Source organism: Onychomys torridus, chromosome 5 (assembly GCF_903995425.1).
Source record: "Onychomys torridus chromosome 5, mOncTor1.1, whole genome shotgun sequence".
Classification (NCBI taxonomy): domain Eukaryota; kingdom Metazoa; phylum Chordata; class Mammalia; order Rodentia; family Cricetidae; genus Onychomys; species Onychomys torridus.
Window position 1 is genome coordinate 31,400,162 of NC_050447.1, and position 12,179 is coordinate 31,412,340.

The window sequence follows — 12,179 nt, forward strand, 5'->3', positions numbered from 1 at the left end:
ATCAAGTAGGCTTCATCTCAGAGACCCTGGGGTAGTTCAACATATGAAAATCAATAAATGTAATCCATCATATAAACAAACTGAAAGAAAAAAACCACATGATTATTTCAGATGCAGAAAAGGCCCTTGACAAAATCCTTTCATGATAAAAGTCCCAAAAAGATTAGGGACACAAGAGACATACCTCAACATAATAAAGGTGGTTTACAGTAAGCCCACAGCCAAGATCAACTTAAATGGAAAAAATATTCAAAGCAGTCCCACTAAAATCAGGAACAAGACAAGGATGTCCACTCTCTCCATACCTATGCAATATAGTGTTGAAGGCTTAGCTAGAGCAGTAAGACAACTGAAGGAGATCAAAGGGTACCAGTTGGAAAGGAAAAAGTCAAAGTATCTTTATTTGCAGATGATGTGATAGTATACACAAGTAGTAGTGGAGTGAATGAAAATGGCCCCCATAGGCTCCTAGGGAGTGGCACTATTAGGAGGTGTGGCCTTGTTGGAAGAAGTGTGTTACTGGGGGAGGGGAGATGTTTGAGGTTTCAGAAACTCAACCTAGCCCCAATGGCTCATTCTTCCTTCCTACTGCATGAGGATCCAGATGTAGAACTCTCAGCCTCTCTCCAGTACCATGTCTGTCTGCACTACACCATGCTTCCAGCCATGACATAAAATGGACTAAACCTCTGAATTGTAAGCCAGCCCCCAATGACATGTTTTTCCTTAGAAGAGTTGCCATGGTCATAGTATCTCTTCAGAGCAATAGAAACCCTAACTAAGACAGAAGTGATCAAAAAAATTACACCATGAAACTCCTATAGCTGATAAACACTTTCAACCAAGTAGCTGGATACAAATTTAACTAACAAAATTCAGTAGCCCTCCTATATACAAATGAAAAATGTGCTGAGAGAGAAATCATGGAAACAATACTCTTCACAATAGCCTCAATTAATATGAAATATCTTGAGTTATCTCTAACCAAGCAAGTGAAAAACCTGTATGATAGAAATTCCAAGTCACTGAAGAAAGAAATAGAAGAAGATATCAGAAGATGGAAAGATCTGCCATGCTCATGGATAGGTAGGATCAACATAATAAAAATGGCCATCCTACCAAAAGAAATGTATAGATTCAATGCAATTCCTATCAAAATTCCAACATAATTCTTCACAGATTTTGAAAGTACAATTTTCAGCTTCATATAGAAATACACACACACACACACACACACACACACACACACACACACACACTCAAAAACTGGGTCAGTTAAGACAATCCTGAACAATAGAAGAATTGCTAGAGGTAACACCATCTTTCAAGTTGCACTACAAACTATAGTAATAAAAAATAGTATGATGTTGGCACAAAACCAGATATATTGATCAATGTAATTGAAATAAAGACACAGACATAGATTCGCATAATCATGGACATCTGATTTTTGATTAAAAAAACAGAAATATACACTGGAAAAAAGAAAGCTTCTTCAACAAATGGTACTGCTCAAACTGGATGGCTGCACATGGAAGAATCCAAATAGATCCATACTGATTACCCTGCACAAAACTCAACTCTAAAAGGATCAAAGACTTCAACATAAAACCCAAAGAACTGAACCTGGTAGAAAAGAAAGTGGGAAATAAATAGATTTGAACTCATTGGCACAGGAAAAGACTTTATGAACAGAACACTGTTAGCTCAGGTACTAAGATCAACAATTAATAAATGGGACCTCATGAAACTAAGAAGCTTTTGCATGGCAAAGGACACTAGCATTCAAAGTGGCAGCCTATAGAATGGGAAAAGGTTTTTTACCAGCTATGCACCCAGTAAAGAGCTAATATCCAAAATATATAAAGAATTCAAGAAAATAAATATCCAATAACCCAATTAAAATATGAGGTGTAGATCTAAACAGAAAATTCACAGTAGAGGAAACTCAAATGGTTGAGAAACCAAAAAAGGTTCAACATCTTGAGCCATCAGGGAAATGCAAATCAAAACCACTTTGAGGTTTCATCTTACACCTGTTAGAATGGCTAAGATCAACAATACAATGCTGGTGGGGATGTGGAGTAAGAAGAACATTCATCCATTGCTGGTACAAGTGCAAACTTGTACAGCCACTATGGAAATCAATGTGGTAATTTTTCAGAAAATTGCAAATCTATCTGCCTCAAGACCCAGCTATACCACTCTTGGGCATAGACCCAAAGGATGCTTCATCCTACCACAAAGATATTTGCTCAACTATGTTTATAGCAACTTTATTTATAATAGCCAGAAACTGGAAACAACCTAGATGTTCCTCAACAGAAGAATGGATAAAGAAAATGTGGTACATTTACACAATGGAGTATTACTCAGCCATTAAAAAAATGACATCATGAAATTTGCAGGCAAATGGATGGAACTATAAAAAATCATCCTGAGTGAGGTATCCCAGACTCAGAAAGACAAACATAGTATGTATTTGCTTATATGTGGATATTAGCTTTTAAGTCAAAAATAATCAAGCTACAATCAGCAGAACCACAGAGCATAGGTATAGAGTAAGAGACTAGAAGGAACAGATAGATCTGGTGATATTTTGTTGTACTCTAATAAAATTTGCCTGGAGAACAGAGGACAGAGCCAGCCACTCGAATAAACATAGAGGTCAGGCAGTGGTGGCATACACCTTTAATTCTAGCACTCTGGAGGCAGAGATCCGTTTAGATCTCTGTGAGTTCAAAGCCGCCCTGGACTACATGAGATTGATTGTCTAGAAGAGAAACAGAACCACACAGTGGTGGCACACACCTTTAATCCCAGTACTTGGGAGTCACATGCCTTTAATCCCGGAGCTTGAGATTTCATGCCTTTGCTACCACTATTTGGGAAGCACATATGTCATTAATCCCAGCACTAGGAAGGAAGTGGAATAGCTGGGTAGAGAAAGGCATATAAGGCGTGAGGAGACAGGAACTAGGCTTTTCGACTGTGGACTCAGAGGCTTTCAGTCAGAGGATTCATTGGAGATAGGATCTTGGCCTGAGGATTCTGTGGTGGTGAGAAGTTTTGCTAGTGGCTTGTTCCTTTGTCTCTCCTATCTTTTAGCATTTACCACAATATCTGGCTCCAGGTTTATTATTATAAGACCATTTAGGATTTGTGCAACAGATAGATCCTGTTTTGGAAAGGGAAATAGAATGAGAATTATGAATGGATGGGGGTACTGGAATGGGAGAATTAAGTGGGAAGTGGGGAGAGAGTATTGTGAGAGGGAATATGGGGAGAGGCAGGTAAAATTAGGGACATTTGAGAGACAGTGTGGAAACCTAATATAGTAGAAACTTCCTAAAATATACACTTATACAAAGAAGGTCTAAATGAAATTGCCAAATAATAGGAGAGATAGAGTCTCAACTGGCCATCTCTTGTCACAAAGGAAGCTTTCAGTACTGAGATTGGGTTATACCTAATTAATTGTTGGCCAAAGGGCCCCTATGAGAGTCCCCAAACAACCAAAGCTGTTGCCAAGACTACAGACTGCTCCCCAAAAACTGATGTCAAGGCCCCATTGCTGAAGAAAACATCTACACATCTCACTGAACATTCTCTACCTCCACATTCCAGCATCTTAGATACAGAAAGGGACTCTAAGTGCTACCAAAAGAGAAATGTAAACACCAAGCCAGCCACTAACAGTAGAGAGCTGCGCACAGCCACACCCATAAGATGGCGCCAGCTTCCGCCCCCACCTTCCGGATGGTGAGTGCTCTCAGGAGTAAACAACTCCATATTTGGCTTGGTCCTAGGATCTGGCTTGCTTCCGTGAACCTGGACCTATCTGCAGTGCCCACGTGGCAGGCTGGGGTTGGCCACCCAGGGACTATTTAGGTCGTGGGCGGGCTTTCCCCGGGGTCAAAAGATTGTTCAAGGTTCCTGAGTAAACTGCTGAAAGAAGAGCTCGGTGTTGCATCTTCCTTGCTGGTCGAGGCGGTCGTGACAACTAACCCCTTGATCTACAGTAGTGTGCTACCTGCAAGATATGCTAGGGTAATGTTGGCACAAAGCTTGTTGGAGTTACCAACCAGAAACTAATTTGACTTAATACCCATTCCATGAGATGGAATGCATACCCAGTGCTGCTTGGGTGACCAAGAATCAAAGACTAGATAGGCCAGGGACCCAGAGTAAAACCAAATACTACCAGTCTTTAAAAAAAAAAAAAAGTAGTGATAAAATGACTCCTAATGATGTTCTGCTATACTCATAAATCAGTGCCTTATTCAGCCATCATAAAAGAAGCTTCCTCCATCAAATCCCTCCCCTCAGAGCTCAGGGAACCCTGTGGAAGAGGAGGCAGAAAAAGGTACAAGCCAGAGGAGAAAGAGGGCTCTCAGAAAACAGGGTCCTCTAAATCAACATGATCAAAACTCATATGAACTCACAGAGACTGGAGCAGCATGCACAGGGCCTGCACAGGTCTTCTGTGATTATATTGTGACTTCCAGTTCAGTGTTTTTATGGGATTTCTGACTGTGCAAACAAGTGGGTCTCTGATTCTTGTGCTTTCTCTAGGGCTCTTTTCCTTCTGTTGTCTTGTCTTGACCAACTCTAATGTAATAGTTTTTGGTTTTTTGGTTTTTGTTTTTTTGTTTTTGTTTTTTTTTTTTTTGAGACACGGTTTCTCTGTGTAGTTTTGGTGCCTGTCCTGGATCTCGCTCTGTAGACTAGGCTGGCGTCAAACTCACAGAGATCCCCCTGGCTCTGCCTCCCAAGTGCTGGGATTAAAGGCATGCGCCACCACTGCCCGGCTTTGTTTCATCTTATTATATTTTATTTTGTTATTTTTTTAAAAAATTAATGAATGAATGAGAAACCTAGCTACTAGCTTAAAGATTAACAACTGAGTTGTCATTTATATCTACTGGGAGAGGGAAAATCAATTTTCTCCAATGGCATGAAACTGCATATATCAACCACTCCAGAGTAGGCCTCCTGGTCAGTAGTTGACCAACATATAATGGAGTGCACAGTTTTTTGTGTGTGCTTTTTTTCAGTTAATAGTTTGGTGGGGTTATTTTGTTTTGTTTTGTTTGGGGGTTTTGCTGTTGTATTGTTTGTTTGAGACAGAACTTAAAGTCGGGTGGGTAGGGACAGGGACAGAATCTGATAGGACTTGAGGGAGAGGAAGAATGTGATCCAAATATACTTAAATTTGAAAATTATTTTAAATAATAAAAAGCGAGGGAGAGAACTAGCATATGGAGACTAGCTAGACGACTCATTAGTTAAGAGCATTTCTTCACCATGCTCTCACAAACTCCTCCAACAGAGCCTGTGTCACAAGGCATTAGGCCCTTCGATGGTCTGTCTCCCTGTATGAACACACTAAGGGCTGGGCCTTCATCAGATTCATCCCATCACTATGAGTTAACAATAAGAAGAACAGTGATAAAAACCAGGTAGGTTTGTTTGGGTCAAACGAATGGAAATATGTTCTAGCATCTTTTTCCCATCCTCCCTCAGAAAAACCCAAGTGTATCATGGGAGGACGAATTTCTGAATTTGATGAGTGAGGCTTTATTGATTGGCACGTTGTCACCAAGGGTGAGCCCCATCCCAGATGACTCTGAGCCACACGACCCTACCAGTGAGTACCTCAGGGCAATATGACTCAGCATACAGTGTCCCTCCTTTGCAATCCAGCACCCACCTCCACAGCAAGTCTGGCAAGTGCCCTAGTCCATGACCCCTGAGAAATGTGTGATCCTAGCCTGCCAGCCTGGGACCCCTTCCCTCCATTCTGCTACCAAGGGGAAGAAGGGGGGGGGAATGGAGAAAGATAGGCAGAACAAGGGGTAGAGCAAGGAGGCATCCATGTCCATCACAAGGTCATTGTGCATGGCTAATTGTGTAATCAACCGCAAATGTGGGCAGAGTCTGCTGGACCAGAAACAAAGGTCAAGAAACACTAATCACCTCCTTCTGATGTGCTTTTCTCTGACTCTTGTTCTAGAAAATCCCAAGGGAAGCAAGGAGAAGGAGAGAAGAAAAGAAAAAGGAGCTCTTATCCAGAGCTTGCCTTAAGGGCAAACTTCCGGAAACTTCCGTCATCTGGAAGCCAACCAGGAGTTGGGAAATAAATAAATAAAAAGCTTCTGTAAATGTGATCAACACTTATCAGAGGAGTCAAGGCCATGATTGTAAGGGACAAAAGAGGGATGGTCAGAAATTGTTACAGCCTGAAGAGACACAACAGCTATGAGTGACTTGGGATCCTGAATTGGATTCTGAAACAGAAAAAGAACGTTCTAGAAAAACAGGTGAGAGTCACATACAACAGCATTAATTTCCAGGTTTTGTGATCACGTATATTGCTAACATCATATGTTGCTGACATTGGAGGGAGCTGGGTGTAGGGTATACCTGAACTCTTTGTACTGATCGGTGACTTTTCTCTAAGTCTGAAAATATTAAAATGAGAAAGGTATTTTGTATTCAGCCAGCAACCAAGCCTGGTAAGAAGGATGACATCATCCCAACCAAACCTGGCTTTACTGGTTGTTCATGAACTGTAGCTTGGTTGTTCATGAACTTTAGTTAGTTAGTGATTTTGCTAATCTCACTCTATAGACCAGGCTAATATCAAACTCACAGAGATCCTCCTGCCTCTGCCTCCCAAGTGCTGGGATTAAAGGCTTATGCCACTATGCATGGCCTTTACTTCCCAATTTTATTTCATCTTCTCTCAAGAAACCCACAGTTCTTTGTGAAAGACCCAGAGCTGAGGACTTGGTGTTGAACCAGACTTAGCTCCTGCCCTGGAAAAGCAGGCCTGTGAGACAAGCAAACCTCACTTGCTAGACAGAAGAGCTATTTGTTCAGCCCAAGGGAAAATGGGGCCAGAGAAGGGGGCTCTTTGTATGTCTAAGGTGGCCAAGATACAGAGTTAAGATGGACAGTGGCTGGGAAAGAACCTGGACAGGTGGGCAGGGTCCTTCCTTGTCAGAAAGGACCTGGACTCTGCTGTCAGGGCCTGTGCACGGAAGCCGTAAGCAGTCAAGCTCCTGAGAGGCTTTGACAGGGACATGGTTGGATGGAAGGAGGCTCTTGAGTCTGCAGTGGGGCAAGCGTTCCTTCAAGAGCCTGAGTCATGGAGAGTTCATGCGGAGACCAGTCTCTACCTTCCTCCAACCCCACCCATAGTTCTGGGGCTCAAACCTGAGGTTGTGTTCATGCTAGGCAAATACTCTATATCCCTGAACGATATCCTCAGGCCATTCTTTTTAATCTTATTAAATGTTTAAGATAGAGTCTCACTAATTCACCTAGGCTATCCTTGAACTCTTTGTACAGCCCATGCAGGCCTCAAACTTACGATCCTCTGGCATCAGCACCCTGGGTAGCTGGGACTACAGGCATGCACAACCAGCCCTAGTTTGTGTCCTGCTTCGAAACTGCACATAATCAACACTAAAAAGGAGCAAGCTGACAGTCCACACAGAGACCCTGGGGAAACAGTTCTTTAACACTAAACCAAATTCGTGAGCTTCCTTTGCGCACTAGACAGCCTTCTTCTCCCCACCTAAAGACAGCCAATAGCTCTAGCCAGGATATAAATTGTTTCTGCAAACTGCTACATTCAGGACACATGTTCCAGGAAACAGCTTCTTACAGCAGCATTTCAAGTTCATCACGGACAGCTTAAAATGACTAGTAATCAAAGAAGCCCATGGCACCCTGAAAGTACATATAGTTATATCCTATGTCAATTAAGAAACGAAAATAACTGACAGACTAGGACAATTCTTCTAGGGCCTGTCCAATAGGAAGTACCCCAACTCCTCGATGGTGGGTTCTGGCATTCCCTACTCTGAGTGACATGGATGAGTATACGTGACTAGAAATTTTCTTGAATTCCCAGGAATTGCCAGAAGCTCTGGGAGAGAAGGCCATGACACAAAAGAGAGGCAGGGCAAAACCCACCGTTCTCATTGGCCACTCCAGCAGAGAGGCCACAGGCCACAGATGCTACAGAGGATACCCAAGCCCCAGATGAGACTCCTGCTGGATGGTGGTTCTGAAATACAAGTAGTTTGTCCCAAGATATAGAACAAGTAAATGGAAGAGAAGGGATTTGAACTTGGGTCTCCTGATACCAGCCCTCTAGAGTCAGTCAGAGGCTGAGAGAACATCTCAATGCTTTCTGTAACTTAGGCCCCTGCTGGCCAGTGCCATACACAGGCACTGGGCACCTTCCCTGTGCCAGGCCAGCTCCTTTCCTTCCTCAATGTGACCCTTTCTCATTTTATTATTTATCCTCTGAGGAATCATTGGAAAGCATGCAACATACATACACACACACACCACACACACACACACGCACACGCACACGCACACGCACACGCACACGCACATCAGTTTATCCATGGAAAGTAGTTTGTTCTGTACTATTGTTTATTTATATTCCATCTCCTTCAGAAGGAATCAAGCCCACTTCAAAGTATCCACATTGTGTGTTTTCTCTAGCAAGCAGGTGCCTTCTGGTCCCAGGAAACATATATTCAACTCTATCTTCCTATATTAGGGAATAAGTAAGGATGATAGAAAAAATTATAATCTTTAAGTGAGCAAATTGGGAAAAATGAAAATTACAGACAGGAAATAAAAAGTCCAGAATGACACAGAAATGTACAATTCCCGTACTTGCCTGGGATTGAGTTCTCCACCCCCATCCCTCACCAGGATTGACGAAGTAGTTGCAGTTGCAGAGGGAAGCATTCCACGGCAAGATCTGTAATATTCCAGAAGTGTCTTCAAATAAATGAAAAGATAAGGAAAACTGCTGCTCAGAAGAAAAGAAACTATTTTTGTAGTCTGGAAAGTTTTGCACAGATGGAATAAATAGGATTTCCTTTTCCTCTGCCTCTTGTGTTTGGAATCCCATGTTGACGTCCCCCCCACCACTCCACCACCCCCCACACTGCCAGACACACCTCACCACCTCCATCTTCAAGCTGGGAGCCCAATGCTCTTGCTTGCTGAGCATGGGCATGAAAACCAGATATATTATTATTTAGTATTAGTGTTAGTAGTGTTGCTGTTACTATTGTTATTATTATCGTTTAGTATTAAAATGCATGTGGCTCTGCTGTTCAGAGATCTGAACAAATCTACACAAAGAAAGTTTGGCAGCATACCCATCACCCAGGGCAGGAAACAGCACTGCCAGGCTACCTGAAACTCTCACCCAGTCACGACAATGCCCGAGCAGAAACTGTGCCAAGACCCTCAGCCCTGCCGATCGCCCTTTTTGCTTTGGATTGCTATATAAACAGAACCACACAGTGTCTGGCTCCTTTCACTCCCCACTGTTTGTCATTTGTCCATTCTGCAGTCCCTAGCTGTCTTACACTCACTCTAGTGGATGATTCTATCCTGGGACTTTACTACAAATTACTCTCCCTTGGGTGGGCAGAAAAACAAAGATGATCATAGGTTAGCTCTTAGTAAACCCTTAAATGCCTGAGTTTATGGAATGCCAATATTATTTTTCTAAACTTTTCATTTAGACTCAAATGTAGTCTCTGAAAACTGTGTCTGGAAGCTGATATTATTTTAAACACTGAAATCTACTTTTTGTTTGTTTGTTTTTTTTTTTTTTTTGAGTCAGGGTTCTTCTGTGTAGCTGTAGCTGTCCTGGAACTTGCTCTGTAGACCAGGCTGGTCTTGAACTTATAGAGATCTGCCTACCTTTGCACTCCCAAGTGCTGGGAATAAAGGCATGTGCCACTACTGCCTAGCTTGAGCTCTATTTTTGAAAGATATTTCAGTCCAGTAGGCCAGCAGAGCAAAGACAAAAACAAGAAAAACAAGCAAAAAACAAAAACAAATAGAAAAGCTGTAAGAAACATGTTTTTCTTTGCTTTCTTGTGCAAGTAAACATTCAACATTTGTGCACAGCATTTCTTGAGACTTCACTGTGCATCAGGGACTGTACTCAACACATAGTGGTTATTATTAGTGGGTATTGCTCCAAACAGCGGCCCTGGAAAGTAGCTTTGTTTTTCACTCACTTTCTATGCACTATCTGTGTTTTTTCTTCATCCTTAGGATTCACTTTATAAACCCTCTACAGCCATTTATGTCCCCTCTTCCTGAAAGCCCTCCAGGGCTAATCCAACCTACACTAATTTCCCTCCCTTCTCCGGACCCAAGACCCAAGTATGTGCAATAAAAGGGAAAAAAATATGACATAAAACAGCACCATCTGGATAGAATTGCCAAGTAATATCATTACTCCAAATAGATAAAAGATTAAAGGATAAAAATCATAAATGTCACATGAATATAAACACATGTCTAAAATTTTATTTAACTTATTAGCAAAAGAATCATTAAAGGTGTATACAATGAGCCAGGGGGTGGTGGCGCACGCCTTTAATCCCAGCACTCAGGAGGCAGAGCCAGGCAGATCTCTGTGAGTTTGAGGCCAGCCTGGGCTACCAAGTGAGTTCCAGGAAAGGCTCAAAGCTACACAGAGAAACCCTGTCTCGAAAAACCAAAAAAGAAGGAAAAAAAGAAGATGTATACAATGTTCTTTCTCATACGCAGAACCTAGATTTAAATAGACATGAAGCCAGGTGTGGTGGCACACACCTGTAGCTCCAGCACTCAGGAGGTGGAGGGAGAAAGATCCAGAGTTCAAGGTCAGGGGCTGGAGAGATGGCTCAGCCATTGACTGCACTAGATGATCCTCCAGAGGACTTGGGGTTCAATTCCCAGAACCCACATGAAGGCTCATAACCATCTCTAGCTTCAGTCCTAGGGGTTCTGATAGCCACATACACAGATGCACATGCTTGTAACTCCAGGTCCAGGGCACTAGATAGTGCCCTCTTCTGGCCTCTTACAGCACCTGCACACATGGCATATACAAATGTATACACAAAAATAAAATAATTTCTTTTCAAAGAAAGGAAGGAAAGAAGGAAGGAAGGGTGAAGGGGGATAAGATGGGAAGAAGGGACGGAGGGAGGGAGGGAGGGAGGGAGGGAGGGGGAGGGAGGGAGGGAAGGGGGACAGTGGGAGAGAGAAGGGAGATAGAGGTGGTGAGGGTAGCTATGAGCAGTGTATAATGACACATGTATGAAAATGTCTTAGAGAAACTAATTGTTTTGGATTAATACTCTTTTTTTATTATTTTCAAAAGATGTTAAACTCTGTTCTTATGGAGGCTCCAAAGACTGTGTGTTCATGCACAGCTGTAGCCCAGCCCCCACAGACCTCATAATTACCTCAGATGAAAAGTTTACTTCACTGCTCATTTTCTTATAGATAATACAGTAGCCACGGCAGGAACAAAGCCCAGAGAAACAAATGCCAATATTCAATTTAGAGGACACCTGGCTCATTTTTGCCTATTTTTAAAAATCTCTTATTGTTTCCCAGTGCTGCTTAACCAGCACTGGAGAGAGTTACTAGCCTTGACCAATCCATCTATGAAGCTGGGAGAAGGGGGCCACTATGTACACAAAACTGCCCAAGGTCTCAGCATACAGGGAGCTATCCCCAAGGAGTATAGGTGTTTCTGTATTTTCTGCCTGAATTTTCTCATTCTGTGTCAGCTGTAACCTCTGTGTTTGTGACTCTAGGTAAGACTGCTTCCTCTCCCCACCACCTCCTACCAGCCATGAGCCAAGGTATCTTGCTTCATCAGCCCCTAATGCCACCAGAACAAGTTCCAGGGCACCAACAAGATAATGTATATGGAAAGAGGAAGATTCATCACCAAATTGACAGTTTTCTGGTCTCTCTGCCCCCACCCTCAAGATCAAGACTGTAGAGATTCAGGTCCTTCATGATATAGCTCAAGCCTGGGAAAGCATGGCACCATACTTCTATAAAAGAGACCTTTAGACAGTGCACCAGATCACTTAAGGGACCTATTCTTTACAAACTGAAATTACTTTGGGGAATGGGATAGTTCCTTGTTAGTGATTAGGGTAGAATGAACATACTATCACTCTAGGGTAAGTCTAGACAGCCAGCCTTTGGGGACTCTCAGGACAGTGTACTTAGTTCATTGTACAATGGAATACAATAGACTGATGATTTAAAATGGACAGAAATGCATTTGGCTCGTGGCTCTGAAGGCCCAAAATTCCAATATCAAGAGT